This window comes from Lynx rufus, unplaced genomic scaffold (genome assembly GCF_022079265.1).
Source record: "Lynx rufus isolate CCGP_SWC_20201006 ecotype Redwood Valley unplaced genomic scaffold, mLynRuf1.p SCAF_5, whole genome shotgun sequence".
In the NCBI taxonomy this organism is placed as follows: domain Eukaryota; kingdom Metazoa; phylum Chordata; class Mammalia; order Carnivora; family Felidae; genus Lynx; species Lynx rufus.
Genome location: NW_025814867.1, coordinates 28,156,629 through 28,180,696, shown reverse-complemented (window position 1 = coordinate 28,180,696; position 24,068 = coordinate 28,156,629).

The following is a 24,068-nucleotide window of genomic DNA, read 5'->3' as shown; positions in this document are numbered from 1 at the left end:
CAGGATTAACACCTCTGAGAAGTATTCTTTCAGTTTATCTCTTAGGTCAGGTTCAATAGCCGATCTCTGTGCTTTCAATAGTGACCCACGCATATTTTGATCATGGCACTTATCACACTGTATTGAAATTGTCTATTTCCCCATCTGTGTCCCTTTGTTAAATTTTCAGCTTTTTGAGTGAGGATCAAACTCTTCATCAAATATGAATCTACTTTACTTAGCTGTACATGTGATAGATGTATTGTAAGCATGCATACAATAGGTGCTTAATTAATGTTGAATCAATAAATTCCTATTACCTTAAGTCAAGTTGCATGGCCTTTCATCCCACTTATTTTCCCCCCAACTTCCTTCCTTTAATATAGAAGAGAGGAAAGACACAAGGGGAGAATAAATACAGTTATTCTCAATAACTGTTCTTCAGTCTCTTACCATATTATAACCTTTTCACGTCCAGAGGAATTTATCAATATTAAAGCACCTTTTACATTCATTGTCTTGCTCCAACTTTCCCACTGTCCTGTGAGAGGACAGCTTGAGTACTCTTGTTTGCTTTTAACAGAGGCAGAAGATGAAGCCCAAAGAGCTTTCGTTATACTAGGCTGCACCTGTATATCTCGTGTTATACAACTAGTTAGAGATGGAAAACAGTATTGGCATCCAGGTCTTCCAGTTCCAAACCCAGTGTGTATCTTGCCGCTGTGGCTTAGAACATCTTGATATAGCATATGAAAACATTCTTTCCATCTCCTTTGGTTTATCAAGTTTGGCAGACTTGGTAGAAAATGAACTTGGGAGGAAAAAAGTCTAGGAAAATGGTTAACATTCTCAAGATGTCAAAGGAGTTTTTGGGGGGCTAGAGGCTGCATTCACCCAGGCCTCCATTTGTCAACTGTCTGGGGACAGCAGATGAGACTTGACTAGGGTATTGATAAACAGGTTAGGAAAAGACAGAATGAAGCTTCTAGAATCAAACAAAAATAGGATGGTGAGGCTGAGATGCTAGAGAGATGTGCCAAGAACAAAGTCAACTCTTCTTGCTCAGATTAGAATGGGGAACAGATCAAGATAATTTTGGAAAATTGGCTACCTTGTAAAGTTCAGAAAGTCCAGTGTCTGGAGAAAAGTGAATATAAGAAACACTATCAGCCTTCAGCAAAATGTACTATAATAGTTGCCTGCTCTCTCAGAGACAGTGGTCTCATCCTCTCGCTCCTTGCCGGCAACGAATGCTGGGGTGAGAGAAGTTTGAGATCTTTCAGGTGAGGATTGCTAGCATCTGGCTGGGTGATGAATGTGGCCCAGGAGAACAGCTGCAGCCCCTGGCAGAGAATGGCCTCCAATACCTTGGTTTTCAGGGAGAAGGAGACACTCAGAATCAAAAGCTGAAAAATCAGAGTTACAAGGATCCACAAAATAGTAAGAGTTAAAGAGTCATGGATATTGATGATGGGGTTACACTCAACCCACATTCACACATCAGGGGTCAAACTGGAAACAAAGATCAGATCAGAAACCCTACTTTTTTTTTTTTTTTTAAGTTGCTCTGATGGAGCATTGGTTTTGCTGGTCCTTATTTAATAGCCACAGTGGCTCATCCATTCACTTACTCATTTCTCTCTGGACAGCTTCCCACCTCCCTCACCCCTACCCCCACCACACAAAGGAGTTCCAATTCAGTTCTCAGGTTCTATTGCAACCTTCTACCCACTGAGGTTGGGCCATGGTGATCCATTGCTATTGGTGCTTTTCTTTACTCTCATTTCAGTAGTGGTTATGTCATCTGTGTTTCCTTCACTGATGGGAAGTTGTTCTGAAGTTGAGATGTAATTTGGCAGCTCGTAATTGTTTTATATTTTATTTTTTCTCATTTTCACCTCTTGAGCCAAGTATAAAGGAGACTTAATTCTTGAACAGCGTGGGGGTTAGGGTGCTAATCCCTTCCACCCCACCCACACAGTTGAAAATTTATGTATAACTTCTGACTCCCCCAAAATGTAACTGCTAATAGCCTACTGTCGACTGGAAGCCTTACTAATAAAATAATTGAATAACATGCATGTTGTATGTTATATGTATTACAGGCTTTATTCTTACAATAAAGTAAGCTAGAGAAAAAAATGTCATTGAGAAAATCATAAGAGAAAAATACATTTATAGGACTGTATTGTATTTATCAAAAAAATCTGCATATAAGTGGACCCTTGCAGTTCAAACCTGTGTTGTTCAAGGGTCAACTGTGCTCATTGACCTTATGGAAGAAGGCTTTTATTTTATTATTTTTTAATGTTTATTTATTTTTGAGAGAGAGAGAAAGAGAGAGAGAGGCAATGGGGGAGGGGCAGAGAGAGAGGGAGAGAGAAAATCCCAGGCAGGCTCTGCAAGGAGCCCAGCATGAGGCTTGAACTCACAAACTGTGAGATCATCATTTGAGCCAAAATCAAGAGTTGCTTAACCGACTAAGCCACCCAGGGGCCCTAGAGCTTTTCTTTATTTAACAATGATCCAAGAATATATGGTGGTAGTGTTGTAAAACGTATACAGAGAAGAGTAGTTGAAGCGAGTCAGGAGGAATTGGGGATGTTGGGACAAGGAGAAAATCCACGAAACATCTTTGGTAAGGCTGAAGCAGAATGAAAATGGGGTTGTAAATTGTGAAAGGATATAGAAAGTCTTTTTTTAAAAATTTTAACACATTATCTTTTTTTTTACTTTTTACTTTTTCTTTATCTTTTTTATTGAAGTATAATTGACATACAATATCTTGTTAGTTTCAGGTATATGTCATAGAGATTTGATACTTTTGTACATTATGAAATGACTGCCATCATAAATCTAGTTACCATGTGTCACCATTCAAAGTTATTACAATATTATTGACCATATTCCCTGTGCTATACTTGGAAAGTAAATATGAACTTGTTCACCAAAGCCCCTAAAAAATTGGGAGAGCCAATTCTAGGATCACTAAAGAAAGACATGATTTCACGCAGCGGATAGTAAACATGAGGTTTGTAACAAAAGGTAGCAGAGCTGAAATGAGTGAATGTCACTGGAGACTACCATGACCCTCAAAGCACATGTCTTGGGGTCACTCTGAGAAACTGAAATCTAGATTATATAAGCTGTATTTCTGATCTTGTAGTTTATTGTTGTTAACGACTTTGCTGTTTTGTAAACATGTCTCATAAACTCATGCTAAGAGCTTCAAAGAATATAAAAAGTACAAATAAGATCTTCTCCAAATCTCATCATCTGGGAATAAACCATCATTAATATTAAGTGAACATTATTCTAAACATTTCTTACCCCTCTCCCCCACTGTACACAATAGAAAAGTGGGTGGGTTAGATGAAATGATGATTATATTAAGAGATCATACTATATATGTCACTTTAAATAAAAATTAAATTATCTTAAGTTTAAACCAAAACAATGATTTCTCTAAAAGAACTTATTCCTGCAAGCTCCTTCTAAAGCAATGGTTCCTGGACCAGTAGCATCAACAATCATCTGAGAACTTGTTAGAAATGCAAGTTCTCAGGCATCAGCCCACACCTACCAAAACAGAAATTCTGCACGTGGGGCCTAGCAGTCTGTATGGTAACATCTTCTCTGGCGTATTCTGTACACATTGAAATTTGAGACCCACTTTCTCTCAATAAGAAAATACGTGGTAGAGGGGCGCCTGGGTGGCGCAGTCGGTTAAGCGTCCGACTTCAGCCAGGTCACGATCTCGCGGTCCGTGAGTTCGAGCCCCGCGTCAGGCTCTGGGCTGATGGCTCGGAGCCTGGAGCCTGTTTCCGATTCTGTGTCTCCATCTCTCTCTGCCCCTCCCCCGTTCATGCTCTGTCTCTCTCTGTCCCAAAAATAAAATAAACGTTGAAAAAAAAATTAAAAAAAAAAAAAAGAAAATACGTGGTAGAAACATTGACAGATAGGAGTCATATATGGTTTTAAACTGTGTTCCATATTGATACAATACTGATTGTTTTTCTCTATGAAAAAGGAAAAAGCACATTTACATTTTTTCCTGTTTTTCTTTCCCTTATTTCCTGATTTCCTTTAGTGTTATTTTATTTTTATAGGTCATCAACATTTAAAACATTTACTTTTATTTTGTACCCTAATTCCCATAATTGTTTAATCTTGATTTTATTTAAAATGAATTAGTTCTTTTATGTATAGTTTCTTTATACTTGAATTGTGTATTTTGATTTAATGCTTTATTGGCTTGATTTAATCACATGAAAGATTTTTGTTTGTTTGTTTTAAATTTTTTAAGGCATCTCAGGTGTTATCCCTTAACTCTTTGAAGGTGAAAGCAATTTTTTTGGTTGCTCTGTACTTGAAAGACATCTTAATTTTGTAAGCTAGTCTTGGGTCACAGTTTCTCGAACTCAGAACTTTGGAGCCATTGGTCATTGACTTGTGTTGTTATACTTTGCTGTAGAGATTGTGAAGCCAGACTCATATTTTTTGTCCTCACAGCTTGCTTTTTTGTCTACTAAGTGCCTGAAGAATTTTCTTTTAGCCTCAGAGTCCAATAACTTAACCATGATTTCAATAATTCTCTCACAATTATTAAGTTTTCCTGGAACATTCTATGCCCTCAGTTTGTAGTTTTTCTTTATTTCAAGGAACAGCTCTTGTACAAGTGTTTTGTTTTTTTGTTTTTGTTTTTGTTTTTTTTTACTGAAATAGGATTAACATACAGTGTCACATTAGTTTTAGGTGTACAATATAGTGATTCAACAATTCTTTTTGTTTTTTAATGTTTATTTGAGAGAAAGCAAGAGAGAGAGAATATGAGCAGGGCAGGGGCAGAGAGAGAGAGGGAGAGAGAGAATCCCAAGCAGGCTCTGCATTGACAGGGAAGACCTGATGCCGGGGCCTCATGCCACGAACTGAGAGATCACAATCTGAGCTGAAACCAAGAGTTGGATGCTCAACTATCTGAACCACTCAGGCGCCCCAGTGATTCAGCAATTCTCTACATTACTCAGTGCTCATTACGAGAAGTGTACTCTTATCCCCTTTGCCTGTTTTACCCATCCTCCCACCTACCTCCCCTCTGGTATCCATCAGTTTGTACTCTATTTAAAAGTCTGGTTTTGGGGCACCTGCATGGCTCAGTTAAGTGTTTGACTCTTGATTTTGGCTCAGGTCATGATCTCATGGTTCATGGGTTTGAGCTTTGCATCCAGCTTTGCTCTGCACTGACAGCGTGGAGCCTGCTTGGGATTCTCCCTCTCTCTCTGCCCCTCCCTCCCCCAAAATGAATAAACAAACATTTTTTAAAAATGAAAAAGAAGCTCATCTTTTTTAAAAAATAAGTCTGGGGTTTTGTCTTTTTTTCCCCTTTGTTTTGTGTCTTAAGTTCCACATATGAGTGAAATTATATGGTATTTATCTTTCTCTGACTTATTTCACTGTCATTATACCCTTTAGGTCCATATTGTTGCAAGTTGCAAGATTTCATTCTGTTTTTAATGGTTGAGTAATATTCCATTGTGAATATATATACCACCTCTTCTTTATCCATTCATCAATTGATGGACACTTGAGTTGCTTCCATATCTTGGCTACCATAAATAATGCTGCAATAAACACAGGGGTGCATATATTTTTTCAAATTAGTGTTTTTGTTCTTTGGGTAAATAGCCAATAGTGGAATTATTGGATCAGGTGGTATTTCTATTTTTAATTTTTTGAGGAAACTTCATACTGTTTCCACAGTGACTGCACCAGTTTGCATTCCTACCAACAGTTCATGAAGGTCTCTTTTTTGTCTACATCCTCATCAACACTTGTTATTTCTTGTCTTTTTTATTTTAGTATTCCGACAGGTGTCAGGTGATCTCTCACTGTGGTTTTGATTTGCATTTCCCTGATGATAAGTGATGTTGAGCATCTTTTCATGTGTCTGTTGGAAATCTGTATGTCTTTGGAAAAATGTCTGTTCACATCCTCTGCTCACTTTTAAATCAGGTTGTTCATTTTTTGGGGTGTTAAGTTGTGTAAGTTCTTGATATATTTTGGACTTATTATTGGTTATGTCATTTACAAATATCTTCTCCCATTGAATAAATTGCCTTTTGGTTTGTTGATGGTTTCCTTTGCTATGCAAAAGCTCTTTATATTGGTGTAGTCCCAATAGTTTAATTTTCCTTTTGTTTCTGTTGCCTGAGAACTACATGTAGAAAAATATTGCTATTGCTGATGTCAAATTACCACTTATGTTTTCTTCTAGGAATTTTATGGTTTCAGACTCACATTTAGGTCCTTAATCCGTTTTCAGTTTATTTTTGTGCATGGTATAAGGCGGTGGTCTAGTTTCATTCTTTCACCTGTGACTGTCCAGTGTTCTTCTATAACTTTTAATACATTTTCTGTTCCACTTATTGAGGTTTCTATTTCTAAAACAATAATATGCCTTATGTTGGGCCATTTTTTGTTTCTCCTTTCTGCATCTATTATATTTTTTTCTTATTGTTTTAGGCTCTTGGTTTTTCCCTTCTACCTGAACTGTGATAAAGTCTTCCTTATATATTAGTCATTGTTTTCAGCTGTGTCTATTATATTCCTTTTTCCATAATGGGCTGTTTTGGTCTTTGTCTAGTTTCCTCATCTTTGCAATCTCAGTTTAATGGCATTTTATTGTTTTATTATCTTTGGTTTGTAGTCTTATTTCATTTTCTATAGAATCCCATTGAAATATTATAGTGTGAGGTGCTGTCAGAGAATTTTCTTCCATGTTAGGTTTTCGAACAGTTTTGGGGAACAGATATTCTATCTGCTCCCCCACACCTCCTGCTCTCATTTGGCTGTGGTATGTTCTCTTAATGCCACACTATTTCTTTTCATCTTCATTACTCGAAATGGACAACTCTACCCAGAGTTTTATTTGTTCTAATAATATAGGTAGATTCTCCTCCATTCTCCTCCACTCCTATGAGTAACTTCTTTGTCTTCCTCCTTTGAGCTACTTTGTCATGGGCATATTGTGAGTTCTCATTTGAAAATGTTTTAATTCCAGTGTAGTTAACATACAGTGGTATTTCAGTTTCAGGTGTATGATATAGTGATTCAGCAGTTCCATACATCACCCAGTGTTCATCATGAAAGGCGCACCTTAATCTCCATCACCTATTTCACCAATCCCTCACTCTGACATTCCCTCTAGTAATCATCAGTTTGTTCTCTATAGTTAAGAGTCTGTTTCTTGGTTTGTTTTTCTGTTTTTCCTTTTGCTCCTTTATTTTGTTTCTTAATTCCACATATGAGTGAAATTATATGGTATTTGTCTTTCTATGACTGACCTATTTTGCTTAGCATTATACTCTGTAGCTCCCTCCATGTCATTGCAAATGGGAAGATTTTATTCTTTTTTATGACTGAATGATATTCCATTGGATATACACCACACTTTCTTTTTTTTTAATTTTTTTTAATGTTTATTTATTTTTGAGACAGAGAGAGACAGAGCATGAATGGGGGAGGGTCAGAGAGAGAGGGAGACACAGAATCTGAAGCAGGCTCCAGGCTCTGAGCTGTCAGCACAGAGCCTGACGCGGGGCTCGAACTCACAGACTGTGAGATCATGACCTGAGCTGAAGTCAGACGCTTAACCGACTGAGCCACCCAGGCGCCCCAATACCACACTTTCTTTATCCATTCATCTATTGATGGACACTTGGTCTGCTTCCATATCTTGGCTATTGTAAATAATGCAACAATAAATGTAGGGATGCATGCATCCTTTTGAATTAGTGTTTTTGTCTTCTTTGGGTAAAATCCCATAGTGCCATCGGTGGATCATAAGGTAGATTTAGTTTTAACTTTTTGAGGAACCTCCATACTCTTTTCCACAGTAGCTGCATCAATCTGCATTCCCATCAACAGTGCACGAGTGTTCCTTTTGTCCCACATCTTCGCCAACACCTTTTGTTTCTTGTGTTGTTGATCTTAGCCAGGTACCTTCTGACAGGTACGAGGTGATAGCTCATTGTAGTTTTCATTTGCATTTTCCTAATGATGAGTGATGTTGATCATCTTTTCATGTGTCTATTGCCATCTGGATGTCTTCTTTGGAGACATGTTTGTTCATGTCTTCTGACCATTTTCTAAATGGATTATTTGTGTTTTGGGTGTTGAGTTCTTTATATATTTTGGATACTAACCCCTTTTTGGGTATGTCATTGTAAAATATCTTCTCCTATTCTGTAGGTTACCTTTTAGTTTTGATGGCTGTTTCTTTTGCTGTGCAGAAGCTTTTTATTTTGATGTCGTCCTAATAGTTTAGTTTTGCTTTTGTTTCCCTTGCCTCGGGAGACCTATCTAGAAAAAAAATTGCTATGGCCAATGTCAAAGAGGTTATTGCCTGTGTTCTCTTCCAGAATTTTTATGGTTTCAGGTCTCACACTTAGGTCTTTGAAACATTTTGAATTTATTTTTGTGTATGGTGTATTAAAGTGGTGCAGTTTCTTTCTTTTGCATATAGCTGTCCAGTTTTCCCATCATTTGTTGAAAAGACTGTCTTTTTTTCTTGGATATTCTTTACTGCTTTGTCTAAGATTAATTGACCATATAATTGTGTGTTCGCTTCTGGGTTTTCTATTCTGTTCTATTGATCTATGTATCTATTTTTGTGCCAGTACCACACTGTTGTTGATTACTACAGCTTTGTAGTATAACTTAAAGTCTGGAATTGTGATGCCCTCAGCTTTGCTTTGTTTATTCAAGATTGTTTTGGCTACTTGGGGTCTTTTGTAGTTACATATAAATTTCAGAATTGTTTTTTTCTAGTTCTGTGAAACATGCTATTGGTATTTTGATAGGGATTGCATTGAATCTGTAGATTGCTTTGGGTAGTATAGACATCTTAACAATATTCTTCCAACCCATGAGCATGGAATGTCTTTCCATTTTTTTGTGTCATCTTCAATTTCTTTTTTTTTTTATTTAAAAAAATTTTTTTAACGTTTATTTATTTTTGAGACAGAGAGAGACAAAGCATGAACGGGGGAGGGTCAGAGAGAGGGAGACACAGAATCTGAAACAGGCTCCAGGCTCTGAGCTGTCAGCCCAGAGCCCGACGCGGGGCTCGAACTCACGGACCACAAGATCATGACCTGAGCCGAAGTCGGCCGCTTAACCGACTGAGCCACCCAGGCGCCCCTCATCTTCAATTTATTTCATCAGTGTTTTGTAATTTTCAGATTACAGGTGTTTCATCTCTTTGGTTAGGTTTATTTCTAGGTATCTTATTATTTTTGGTGCAATTGTAAATGGGATTCTTTCCTTAATTTCTTTCTGTTGCTTCATTATTGTTGTATAGAAATGCAACAGATTTCTGTACATTGATTTTGTATCCTGCAAGTTTATTGAATTTGTTTACCAGTTTTAGCAGTGTTTTGGTGGACTCTTTTGAGTTTTCTATATATAGTATCATGTCATCTGCAAATAGTGATAGTTTTACTTCTTCCTTACTGATCTGGATATCTTTTATTTCTTTTTGTTGTCTAATGGCTGTGGCTACGACTTGCAGTACTATGTTGAATAAAAATGGTGGGAGTGGACTTTCTTGTCTTTTTCCTGACCTTAGGGGAAAAGCTTTCAGTTTTTCTTCATTGAAGGTGATGTCAGCTGTGAGTTTTTCTTATGTGGCCTTTATTGTGTTGAGGTATGTTCCCTCTAAACCTACTTTTTTGAGGTTATTTTTTTTTATTATGCATGGATGTTATACTTTGTCGAGTGCTTTTTCTGAATCTATTGAAATGATCATATTGGTTCTTTTCTCTTATTTATGTGTTGGATCATGTTGATTGATATACAAATACTGAACCACCCTTGCAGTCCAGGAATAAATTCCACTTGATCTTGGCGAATGATTTTTTTTTTTTCAGTGCACTATTGAATTGGGTTTGCTAATATTTTGTTGGGGATTTTTGCATCTATGTTCATCAAAGATATTGGCCTATAGTTCTCTTTTTTAGTGGTGTCTTTATCTGGTTTTGGTATTAGGGTAATGCTGGCCTAAATGAATAAATTTGTAAGTTTTCCTTCCTTTTCTACTTTTTTGAATAGTTTGAGAAGAACAGGTATTAACTCTTCTTTAAATGTTTGGTAGAATTTGCCTGTTAAACCATCTGGTCCTGGACTTTTGTTTGTTGAGAGTTTTTTGGTTATTGATTCAATTTCTTTGCCAGTAATCAGTCTGTTCAAATTTTCTATTTCTTCCTGCTTCAGTTTTGGTAGTTTATATGTTTTTATGAATTTATCCATTTCTTCTTGGTTGTCCAATTTGTTGGCATATAGTTTTTCATAATAATCTTACAGTTGTTTGTATTTTTGTGGTGTTGGTTATTTCTCCTCTCTCATTTGTGATTTTATTTATTTGGGTCCTGTCTCCTTTTTTCTTGGTAAGTCTGGCTAGAACTTCATCAATTTTATTGATTTTTTTTTTTCCAAAGAACCAGCTCCTGGTTCCATTGATCTGTTTTATTGTTTTTTTTAGTTTCCATATCATTTATTTCTGCTCTAATCTTTATTATTTCCTTCCTGCTGGCTTTAGGTTTGTTTGCTGTTCTTTTTCTAGCCCCTTCAGGTATATGGTTAGGTTGTTTATTTGAGATTTTTCTTGCTTCCCAAAGAAAGTCTGTATTGCTATAAACTTCTCTCTTAAGACTGCTTTTTTGGGACCGCATCCCAAAGGTTTTGGACTGTTGTGTTTTCATTTTCATTTGTTTCCACGTACTTTTAATTTCTTCTTTTATTTCCTGGTTGCCATATTCATTATTTAATAGCATGTTATTTAACCTCTAGGTATTTGTGGTCTTTCCAGGTTTTTTTCTTGTGGTTGATTTTGAGTTTCAGAGCATTGTGATGAAAAAGATACATGGTATGACTTCAATCTACTTGAATTTGTTGAGGTTTGTTTTGTGGGCTAACATGTGATCTATTCTGGAGAATGCTCTGTGTGCACTTGAAAAGAATGTGTATTCTGCTATTTTAAGGATGGAATGTTCTGAATATATCTGTTAAATCCAACTGTTCCAGTGTGTCATTTAAAGCCATTGTTCCATGTTGATTTTCTGTTTAGATGGTCTGTCCATTGATGTAAGTAGGATGTTAAAGTCTCCTACTATCATTGTGTTATTATTGATTAGTTCCTTTATTTTGTTATTAACTGTTCAATGTATTTAGGTGCTTCTGTGTTGGGTGCATAAATATTTACAACCATTATATCTTCTTGTTGGATTGTCCCCTTTATTATTATATAGTATACTTCTTTGTCTCTTGTTACAGTCTTTGTTTTAAAGCCTTTTTTGTCTGATATAAGTATTGCTACTCCAGCTTTCTTTGACATCCATTTGCATGATAGATGTTTCTCTATAATTCTCATTTTCAATCGGCAAGCAACTTTTGGTCTAAAATGAGTCTCTTGTGTACAGCATATAGATGGGTCTTGTTTTGTAATCCATTCTGTCACCCTATGTCTTTTGATTGGAGTGTTTTTAGTTCTACTCATTTAAGAAAATAAACAGCCCAGAACAGTGGGAGACAGGTTGGTTTGGGTTGTGTGTGGTCTTTGGAGGACCTGAGACTTCTCTTTATTCTGAAGCTTTGTCAAATGTTCCCTATCAGGACTCATTGCCCCTGGTTGGAGATGTTTTCTATTCTTGTGTAAGGGAGAGAGGAAAAGGATAGCATCTTTCTTTGCATCTGTCCTGTAAGTCATTGTGGACCATACTTACATCAGAGAGGTCATCCTGTTTATTTTGTATTCTGTTTCCATTTACCTGTCATTTCCCAATGGTTATTTCTATTCCTGCCAGTAGAAATTAAAAAATAGCACCTGGAGATTTGAGTCCTTATTCATAGCTCCTAGTGTAGACCTGAGTCTTCATCTGGGGTTCTCTGTGCACCAGCCCCCACCCCACCCCCCCACATCCTAAGAATACACTTTTTTGCTTCGTTCCACCAAGTCCCTATTATTGTTGGAGACAGATCTAGGTAGTTCTAACATTTTGTCTTCCTTATTTTTCTCAGTTGGAGGATGCTCAGATGGAGTGGCAGGAATTCCTCTCATCCCTTGGTGTTCCTATGGTGATAGGCACCTCCTGATTTGAGGGCTGTTTGTGATTATTCTCAGGTCAATCACACTGATCCTAAGTTGCCCCAGAATCCTCTTTTCCTTTACTCCCCTGACTCAGCTGCTGTCTTTATAAGTTTATATTATAACATTGGTTGTGGTGGTTCTTTTCCCTTTTAAAATAATGTGTAGTTGTTGTTATTGTTACATATTCAGGGGAAGGAGAGTCTGTGACTTGTTGTCTTTACCTGCCAGAGCACTTATCTTGTTATGAATTACTAAGTTTTTACTGAATTTAGAGGTGTACCTGGCTGGATGTTCATAGCACTAGTGATAATTTACTGATACGTTGATAAATTTGGTGCTGGAGAAAGTAAGGGGACTTAACACTAGTGTTCTTGATGTTGTCCCCTGTGGGATTGCCCAGATGCTAGGAAATGCTCTTACTGAAAGTTCCACCAGGAAAAGCTTTCTCTGCTTTTGTAAAATATCTACATGAAACAGTAAACGTGGCTTGAAATCAAATGGTGAAGTGGAAAAAGTATGAGCTTTGGAGTCAAACAGGTCTCAATGAAATTCAGTCTCTACTACCCATACATGTATGATGTTGGTCACATTCCTTAACCACCTTAAGCTTTAGATTCCTCACTTGTAAATGGGAATAATATCCCTTGGGTAGATTTATGGAGTGGAGTCAATGAGAGGGCATATTTAAAGGATTGGGTCTACCACCTGACCCTACTTAGGTGCTGGGAAATAGTAGTTCCTGCTTCTCCTCGTCCTCTCTCTTCCCTTCCTCCAGATTCTTTCTGATCTGCAGACATGGCTGTCTGATCAGAGTTAGTTGAGCAGAGACCCTTTGCTTAGTGAGGAAATGAGTGTGGGAAACTGCCATACACTTACTTTTCATAGATGCTTTTCTTACCTTATATCATGTTCTCCTATAAGGTCAGATCACGTGGTGGGCAGGTGGCAAAGAATTTGCTTTCTGATCTATCCCTAGATAATGGGTTATGCTTTCTTCTTTAAAATTCAATTTGTGTAAAAATCCAGGAAGTCATAAAAAATTATTGTATACTAAATCATTATTCCCTGGTGGGGGGAGGGTCTTGACAAGGCCCTAGTAAGAATTAATACATATTAATAAAATGTATGAACAAAAGACTAAGGTATTTGATTTTTAGATGATTTTCAGTAGACATAATCTCTTCTGCTTGCTTGCCCCCCACTTATCAGTGAGGAAGAGGGAATCTCAGTAGAGCACTGAACTGACAGAGGCCCTGGTAAGGAGGGCAAGGGTGTGACTTGATTAGAACATAATACTGCACTGGAGAAGTGCAGCTGGTGGGATCTGGATATTATTACTTTTGCTTAGTAAGAGAGGGAGATTGAAATGTTCAAACAGGGAACAATGAGCCTTGAAAAATTCTCTTTGAGTTAATAAGTCTAGCAACAATGTAATGCTTAATTTGACTTTCCCCCAAAGCGAACCCTGAGACAAGAATTTTGGTGCAAGAGGTTTATGAGAAGTTATCGCAGGAAGCAGAATTGAGGGGCAATAGATATGAAAGGTCAGAAAGCCAATAAAGGTTATTCATGACTGGGTTATCACTGTAGGCAACTGGGCCTCAATTTCAATGAAGAACTTCCTCAGAGACTTTATAGAACATGCCTTAGAGTTGCTCTGTGAAAGGATGAGGAAGTTGGGATATTTATCCACTGGTTTTCTTACTTTTTTGGTTGGAGGTCACTCTTGGGGACACTGACTTGCTTGTTTTCTGGCCTGCCTCCTGCCAGTGGCCAGAGAATGCCCCCAGACTCAAGTGCTGGCAGCCATCTGTGTCTACAGGTGACCTCAGATTTGGGTGGAGGAGGCTTGGCAAGGGATGAGGAGGGAGGATACCAGTAGCATCTGCTACACTAAATAAAACCAGTGGTAAATGATGTCACACATTTGAACTGTTCATGTATTCTGGATCCATGCTAAATGAACCCAAGTTACATGAATTTTGATCTTATCTATGGAATCATCCAGCTCTTCCATCCTCGCTGTCACCACTTGGGTCTAGGCCACCATCATCTTCCCACCAGATCAGTGCCACCATCTTAAATAGTCTCTCTGCTTCCTCTCTTGCTCACCTTTAATCAATTCTCTATTCAGCTGCTAGAAGGAGCTTTCTTTTTTTTTTTTTTTTTAATTTTTTTTTTTCAACGTTTATTTATTTTTGGGACAGAGAGAGACAGAGCATGAACGGGGGAGGGGCAGAGAGAGAGGGAGACACAGAATCAGAAACAGGCTCCAGGCTCTGAGCCATCAGCCCAGAGCCTGATGCGGGGCCTGATGCAGGGCTCGAACTCACGGACCGCGAGATCGTGACCTGGCTGAAGTCGGACGCTTAACCGACTGCGCCACCCAGGCGCCCCTAGAAGGAGCTTTCTAAAGTGCAAGTAAAATCATGCCAATCATCTTTTAAAAATTTTTCAATGACTCCTTAAAGTCTACTCTTTAATGGCATTATAACATCTTCCATGACCTCTCTCCTACCAGCCTCTTCAGCCCCTTGCCCCCTCATAATTCTTATAGAACTCTATGTCACGGATTCAGCCAATCTCCCTTTCCCATCTCCAGCCCCACCTCAATTCTTCCCCTGCCTGTCTCTTCCACCTCTTTCCCCAAACACTTTTGCTTCTGGACTTTCATGGACACAATCCTTTCTCTGCCTCCTCCTCTTCCCTCATTCCCATTTTGTGGGCAAGTCATACTGACTCTTCATTCTGAGCTTAAGTGTTACTTCTCCAGGAAGCCTTTCCATTTCCCTACAGTTGGTTAACTCCCCGAGTTATGTGCTGCCATGGCACCTGCACGTTTTCTGTTATAACCTCACTGTGCTTTATAAGATTTAACTGTTGCATGACTATCACCCCATGAAAATATCAATCTGTTTTTTCCTTGTATCTTCAGTGACCAGTAGAGTACCTGGCACATAGCAGGTGCTCAGTAAATACTTACTTACTGAATGAATGAATAATGGTCAACACTTGCTTTTGACTCTGTGCTTCTCTATTCCTTGAAGGAAGCATTCAGGAAGAAGAAATGAATCACAAATAAACTGACTTGCTACTTGTGGCAACTCTAATAAGAGTCTGTGGAATATTGTATCTGTGTGATCCTGGTCCTTTTTTTTTATGGATCAGAAAATATCACATAAAGAGGAATCTTGAAGTCCTGTTGATTTGATATCTTAAAAAGCAAGTATATTTTCGGGGTGCCTGGGTGGCTCAGTTGATTAAATGTCCGACTCTTGTTTTCAGCTCAGGTCATGATCTCATGGTTTGTGGGATTGAGCCCATGTGCAGAGCCTGCTTGGGATTCTCTCTCTCCCTCACTCTCTCTGCCCCTCCCCCCACTCACACGCATGCACACATGTATTCTCTCTCAAAAATAAATAAACTTAAAAATAAAGATATTATGTGTAGAATTATTTTCTACGAATTTGATGGCCTGAACCACCCCCTTAAACGACCTGACATCTTTCTTTATCCTACTTGTGCTGCTTTTCACTTGTAAAACTGGTTAATATTGGAAGGCAAGGGGTTGAGTTGTAAAATCTCTGACATGCTAAAGCCAGAAAGAATGTTTTGTGATCTGTATAGAAAGAATCCTGTTTTTGATCAAGGCAGGGACATATTTTTAGTTTAGGCCTGATCTTAAAGCTGATGTTTCTGTCCCCGAAGAGCAGAATGTCAGATGTTTTTCCACTGACACAGAATAGGTGAAATACAGAGGCTTCCAGTGAGACAAATACAAAAACGGAAAATAAGACCAAAGAGAGAGAAGCCATTCCCAAGACAAGGAACAGCCAGCAGCTGAGTTAGAACTGCTCTTAGAAATAGTTGATGAAGTCTCTGTATTTAAAATTATAACTTTGAGTGATTATTCATCAAGAGGCTGGAAAGTTTCTATCAGTCATGATAAAGCAGCCCTGCTATGAGGACTGGTTCATCACAGAATGATGTGGAGAAGAGGCTCATCAGAACCCGTGTAATCTGTGAAGATTGCATATCCAGAGCAGATCACACACTGAGCATATATCCTATAAATTATTATGAATTCATCCATGGAAAACTGTGTAGTGACAAATGCAGGGTCATTATTAGCTACAGCCAGCACCATGACTCTCTTCTTAATGGTACCCCAATTTTCATTTAATTGGCCACTACTTCCCCACACAACGGACTTATTTGGGGAGTGGGAAGCTTAAGCCATCAGCATATTAAATTATCCTGATCCCAACATTGGCTCTTTGCTGGCCATATGGCCTAAGTGATCAAAACAGAGCAAACCTTCTGACTTTTGCATGGGAATTCTGGACAAAAGCATTTTCTCTCATCCTCTGGACCTGTAAATGTGTGATATGAGAAGCTGTAACTATCTCATGATCTCAGATTGAGAGGAGTAAGAGTCAGAGTTACGGGATAAAACCACCTGATTATTGTACTGCCTCTTGAGTATTCCAAATACACAAGCCAATCAATTTCTGATTGATTAAACTAGTTTATGTCCATATTTCATTTGCTTACTACCAGAAATATTCTAACTTGGCTCTCTTGTACAGTGAGTATTAAAAATTATGAAAATTCTTTTGAGAGTAAAGCATACATAAGGAAGAAAACCAAAATGTGGTTCATTCATTCAGTAAGTATTTATTGAGAGTCTATTATGTATAAAGCTCCATTCTAGCCTCTGGTATACAATGTGAAATGAAATAGATGAGGACAAGGATAATTAAACCAGAGTGGTAACGGCTATAGTAGGGTAAGCACAGGCTAGTTGTGGACACATAATAAGACCATATTATCTTGTTTAGGAGATTCAGGACAGGATTCTCAGCAGGAGGAAAATTACTTTTAAGACTTTAAAAATTAGGGGCGCCCGGGTGGCTCAGTCGGTTGAGCGACCGATTTCAGCTCAGGTCATGATCTCATGGTTCGTGGGTTCGAGCCCCGCGTCAGACTGTGTGCTGACAGCTCTGAGCCTGGAGCCTGCTTCGGATTCTGTGTCTCCCTCTCTCTATGCCCCTCTCCCGCTCATGCTCTCTCTCTGTGTCAGAAATAAATAAACATAAAAAAATTAAAATTAAAAAAAAGACTTTAAAAATTAGCATGTGCATGTATATGTGCATGCATGCACATGCACATGGAGGGAATTCCTAGTACAGGAAACAAACAGCATGGAGGAAGGCTCAGAAACAGGAGCTGAAGGACCTGAAAGAAATTTAATCTTGCTAAAACACAGATATGGAGAGCTGGAGAGGGTCATAGTGTGAGACCAAGCAAGAAAAGGAAAAAGGACTGGATCATGCAGAAGACCTACAGGCCATGTTAGGGAGTTCAGACTATCCTGGGAGCAATAAGAAGGTATTGAAGGGTATTAAGCAGAAGAAGGACATGTGATCTAATTCACCATTAGATGAACTAGTGGGGTGACAAATTCAACACCATTGGAGGAAGTTATCAAAAATGCAGGAGTTAGGAAAATGGGGCTATTAGGATTAATTAAAGTACCATTGTACAGGTTTGATAGAGAAAGCTGGAGAGTGAGCACAGGAGTAAAGGGAAAAGGTTTGGGAAGAGATGAACAAAGGAGGAATGGGAGAGCAGGTCAGAGCCACACAGGGAGGGAGGAACTGAGTGCTGAGAGGTTGTCCCTGAAGAGACCTTGCTTTTAGGAGAGAAACAAGTTAGTCAAATGCAAGTGAGTTGTCATTATGATGCAATTACAGATTTACACCAAGACTGTTGCTAAATTAAAATATAGCTTTCCTTACCTAGCTCATTCTCTCCATTGAACAGAAATTCTTTTTTTTAATGTTTATTTATTTTTGAGAGAGAGAGGACAGAGACACAGCGTGAGGGGGGGAGGGGCAGAGAGAGAGGGATAGAGAATCTAAAGCAAGCTCCAGGCTCTGAGTTGTCAGCACAGAGCCCCACGCAGGGCTCAGACACATGAACCGTGAGATCATGATATGAGCCAAAGTCGGACGCGTAACCAACTGGCCGATTGGGCCACCCAGGGGCCCCTGAATAGATAATTCTTTACAAATGTATACATGTGCACACACGTGTTGCACACTATCTAGAAGGCAGTTGAGAAAACGACTAATTTTATCACATTTAAGTAGCTGTGGCATTTGGTTGTGTTAGTTTTTCTTCTTGTTTTCATTCTATGGGCAGAGGTCATAGTAAAAGGAGTGATCTTAGATTTATTTAGTCCTTGGACTGAATTCTGACTATCCCCACTCACTGGTGGTGTAGTGTTGGGGAAATTACTTAATCTCTGTATGCCTCAGTTTTCTTATATCATAAAAACAAATGACCATTCTTGTATCAGTTTGCTATTGATGTATCATAAACCACCTCCAAAACTCAGTGGCTTAGAGTAACAAGCATTTATTAGCTCCCAGTTCTCCCCAGGCTCAGCTGTTTTGGGCTTGGTTCATTCATGCCTTTATGGCCAATTGAGGGTTGGCTGGGAGCTGCTTTGCTGCTCTTGCCTGGGCTGTCTCACCTGTCTGGACTTTAGCTGCAGTGTCTCATCACTGGGCCATCTCTCACTCATCCTCCAACAAGATAGCCTGTGCTTGTGCTCATGGTGGCTGAGTGGAATGTGCCAGACCTCTTAAAAGTCTAGGCTCAGATCTGGCTCAATATCACTTCTGCTGCTTCTCTTGGCCAAAGCAAATTACAAGGCCAGCCTTGTGATTCAAGAGGGTGGAGAAACAGACTCCCCTACTTGATGGGAAGAGCTGCAGAGGCACATTGCCAGGGCTGTGGATATAAGGAGGGGAAGAATAGTGACCATTTTTGGAATCTCCCAGACTGTTACCCTGCATAGGTGGGAGAAGTCAATGAGAACATACTGAAGGGGCGAGTTCGGTGTCTGATGCACATATGCTCAACACCTGTTAATGTCTCCCTTCCTACAACAGCAAGATCAGACACGAAGTAGATCACCCACAGCACGCTGCCATAAGAGGAGGTGATAGAAACAGAACAGATAAACTTTTTTTTAAAATTATTTTTTAACGTTTATTTATTTTTGAGACAGAGAGAGACAGAGCATGAAGGGGGGAGGGGCAGAGAGAGAAGGAGACACAGAATGGGAAGCAGGCTCCAGGCTCTGAGCCATCAGCCCAGAGCCTGACGCGGGGCTCGAACTCACGGACCGCAAGATCGTGACCTGAGCTGAAGTCGGACGCTTAACCGACTGCGCCACCCAGGCACCCCGATAAACTTTTTAATGTATGCCTCAGCCTTACTTGTGTCTTTCCCAACCACCAAGTGTTTTTATTTTATTTTTTTTTAAATTTTTTTTTCAACGTTTATTTATTTTTGGGACAGAGAGAGACAGAGCATAAACGGGGGAGGGGCAGAGAGAGAGGGAGACACAGAATGGGAAGCAGGCTCCAGGCTCTGAGCCATCAGCCCAGAGCCTGACGCGGGGCTCGAACTCACGGACCGCGAGATCGTGACCTGGCTGAAGTCGGACGCTTAACCGACTGCGCCACCCAGGCGCCCCAACCACCAAGTGTTTTTAAAAAAAGATTTTCAAAAGAGCAAAATTACAGGCCTTACTTTTAGAAAAAGTAGGCAATGTGGTCTGTCTCCTGCTCGTCTTTCTTTTTCCCCCAAGAATACCCTCAGAATGATAGGACTTCACCTTCTCTTCTCTAGAGGAACAATGTGTTATTTTGGTTTGCCTTTGATCACCGGTGATTCACTTTAAAGGCAGCGCTGCTGGAAAAACGTAGAAAGTGGAGTTGCAATCAGAAAAATGACTATGTAAAAATGGCATCCTCTGACTTTCTGTCTTTGTGTCCCAGAATTTTTTTGGTCACTTCGTCATTCCTTTGGCAGTTGAGAACCAGCCAGGCTGGGAAAGGGGGTCTGGCTCCTAATCCTGTGGCATTTCTCATCCATATTCTGAGTTCTGCCAGGAGTTAGCTGGGGAATGTCTTCCTGGAGAATTTGCCAAGAAGGAATTTGACCTAAAGATGACAATCAGATAAAGTAAGGTTTTTACTTACAGAATAGGCCAAAATGATGGATTAAGTTAAGTTATCATTCTGGTAACTTCATAAAATATATCAAAAATCTGAAAATTATACATAGCTTTCACCACAGCTAGTCTAACTTTATCCTAAGGAAACAAGTGAGAAAGTTGTGTGTGTGTGTGTGTGTGTGTGTGTGTGTGTATGTGTGTGTGTGTGTTTAAAATAAGTCTTTAATTTGGGATAATTTTAGATTTACAGAAAAGTTGTAAAGATAGTACAGAGCATTTCCATATACTCCTCACCCATTTTCTCCTCGTGTTAACACATTTTATTACCGTGGAACATTTGTCACAACTAGGAAACCAACACTGGTATGTTACTATTAAGTAAACTCTAGACTTTATTTGGATTTCACCAGTTTTCCCATTAATGTCCTCTTTCTGTGCTAAGATCCAATGTAGGACACCACATTACATTTATTGTCATGTCTCAATATCCTCCTGTCTGTGATAGTTTCTCAGTCTTCTCTCTCTCTCTTTCTTTCTTTTTTTAATGTTGACAGTTTTGAGGAGGACTGATAAGGTCATTTATAGAATGTCTCTCAATTTGTGTTTGATATTTTTCTTATGATTAAACTGGGGTTATGGATTTTTGGAAAGAATACCACAGAGGTACACTGCGTGGTGTTCTTGTCACATTACATCAGGGGTACGTGATATAAAAGCATGCTCATGGAAGCATTATATACAGTATTGAGAAATTGGAAACAAATGCCCCCAAACAGAGAATTAGTTTAGCATGTTTTGTTACATTCACGTATGGGGATAGTTCATAGCCATTATAAATTATGATATAGGTTAATATTTTTAGATATTACCTACAAAAACATGTAGGCTGCAAAGCAGAATATATAGTAAGATTTAATTTAATAATTAAAAGTATCTTTATGTGTATGTGGTTTAGAAACTCTGTATAGTGCCTCACAAGAGCTATATGAGGAAGACACTTTCATTCTAGAATCTGGCCCTGAGGGCCTTGTGGCCTGGTCCACTCCTATTATAGGCATGTACCTTCCTCCCATAGGAGCCAGTGTCTTCTGCCATACAGAGGTCCACTCTGTGACTCAGGAAGCAGGTGGCCTTCCTGGGGCAACCTGCACACGTCAGAAGTTATCTTCGATCAGAAGGAGTACACATTTGTCAAAGGTGTGATCTACACAATGGCCCTAGTGATGTTTCCTAGAATTATTGCAAGGAGTAAACAAGATAACACAACCGACAGCATAGATGAAAATATTTGGCCCAAAATGTAACAATTCATGGTGGTCAAACCTGAAGAATCATCAAGAAAACAGAAGCAGTGGGAAAGAAGTTCTTATGAGGGAAGGGATTCTGCTGAAGCTAATCCTGTTCTTCCTTTAAGTCTCCTTTGTGAACATTTGGAACCACTCTTCCAGAAATGACCCTCTGCATGTTGGTTGCCTGAGCTCATTGACCAGAGGTCTTGGTTTCCATTGATGTCAGTGGAAGCTGATCTTGTCTTTAGTCTATGGGATGAAAGTAAACTCCCATCCAGGGGCTCCTGTGGATTATGCCTGCCGGATTCACTTTCTGTTCTATGCTTTGCCCTGGATGATACAATCCTGAAGAACATCCTGAATGTTTTGTCAATCCCAGGACCTAGGCAGGTGTTTGGCACAGACTAGATGCTTGGAAGGTGTTTAATTAATGTAACTAACAAGATAAGTCCTTTATCCTGTTGAAGCCTCCTCACATCCTTTTGATCCCTCCTTTCTCTTTCTCCATTTAAGAAGTTTCCTGTGCTGTAACTGCCTCTGTTGTCCAAACTCTTAAAGCTGACCATTAAGAATGTAAATAGACTTTTGACCTCTGAGCCTTTCCCCCCCCTTCCCCCTCCCCATCTCTGGAATGCTCTTCCCCCGGTCTGCATGTTCATTTCTTACTTGTTAGTGTTCAGCTTAAATGTTCTCTCTGTAGATAGAGGTGTTTTATTTATTTCTTTATTTCTTTATTTTATGATCCTGTCTAAAGAAGCATTTCCCAGTTACCCCTGTCTCATCACCCTTTTACTTTGTTTTTACAATCCGTAGTAATTCTTCTTTTCCTTTCTCTCTCATTCTCCTCTCAGTACGACTGTCAATATCATTCTATCTTTTTCATTTACTGTCTCCCCAACTTGACTGACAACTCCTTGAGGGCAGACACCTTTCCTGTCCAGTCTATCCCTGTATCCTTAACCCCACAATAGTGCTCAATACGTATCTAGTGAATGAATTCAATGAAAAGACATCTTGTTCTGGGGTTTCCCCAACACTAGCATTTTCCCTCTCTAACCTGCCTCAATTTAACACTAATATTTGATCACCACTGCCTCCTCAACATTCTTCAATGTCTTCTCATGACCTCCTGCTGATTTATAAATGTTTAGATTTTCACAGAACAGATCCCAAAGCACATTTCTTGGTTTGCCCTTGGCTCATAAGTACTTATATTTTACCAAGTAAGAACATTTTATTTTATTAATTTTTTTAATGTTTATTTATTTTTAAGAGAGAGAGAGAGAGAGAGAGAGAGAGAGAGAGAACCTGAAGCAGGCTCCAGGCTCTGAGCTATCAGCACAGAGCCTGACATGGGGCTCGAACACATGAACAGTGAGGTCTTGACCTGAGCCAAAGTTGGAGGCTTAACCGACTGAGCCACCCAGGTGCTCTAAGTAAGGCCATTTAAAAAATGACAAGACCTCACAAACAATGATAAGAATATAGTGACTAAGATTTAAATGACAAAAAAAAAATGAAGAGATCATCTTAAAAATATAGCTGTTAAAAAAAACTTCTTGTTTTTCTCATTTCACCATGGGTTAAGAAAAATTCTGTAATCTCTTTCAAGATTTGGGAATAAGTGACTCATGGAATAAAATTAAATCTTCTTAAGTAAGTCTTACAGGACCCTTTGTACAGGCCCAGCCTACTTGTTTGCTCCAGTCTTTGCTCCTTTCTCCCTCTTTTTGCCCCAGATATAATGGATTATTCAGTTACTTTAGGTTCCTTGATCAGGCCATGCCTGCTCTTGACGTGGAGACCTTGTGTAATTTCCTTGTTTGGAAAGCCTTTTGCTCTAACCTGTCAGGTCAATTTCTATAGCTTATAAAGATAAATATCATTAGTCTTTTCTGTGGTGGAAAAAAAATCAAAACCATGATGAAAGTGATACCGAGGATGGAATGAGACCCTTGAAATAAGTAAGAATCTGATGACATTTATTCACCAGGAGAATTTCATTATGCAGGTGTGGCAAGAGCCAAATGGGCTTGGATTTGAAACTCCTCTCTAAAACTATGTTGGGGCGCCTGGGTGGCGCAGTCGGTTAAGCGTCCGACTTCAGCCAGGTCACGATCTCGCGGTCCGTGAGTTCGAGCCCCGCGTCAGGCTCTGGGCTGATGGCTCAGAGCCTGGAGCCTGTTTCCGATTCTGTGTCTCCCTCTCTCTCTGCCCCTCCCCCGTTCATGCTCTGTCTCTCTCTGTCCCAAGATAAATAAACATTGAAAAAAAAAATTAAAAAAAAAAAACTATGTAGATTTTGACAAGGTCTCAGTTTGTTAATGCAAACAAAACAAAAAAGATACTTACCTTGTTAGGTTGTCATGAGACTTAAATATGATAATGTTGTTAAACTATTCAGCCAATTTTCTTTAAATTTATTTTCTCTATTTTCTTTAAATCATTCAGCCAGTTGTTTTCTTTTTCTCTAGACATCTACCAACATCTTCAGGAAAATGCATAACTGTTCTTGAGCCAAACTATAAAATACAGGACAATTCTTTTGGGTATCATTAATGTCCCATTTCCTCCCTTATGTCCCATTTGGCATGTTGAAATGAATGATTAATAATTATCT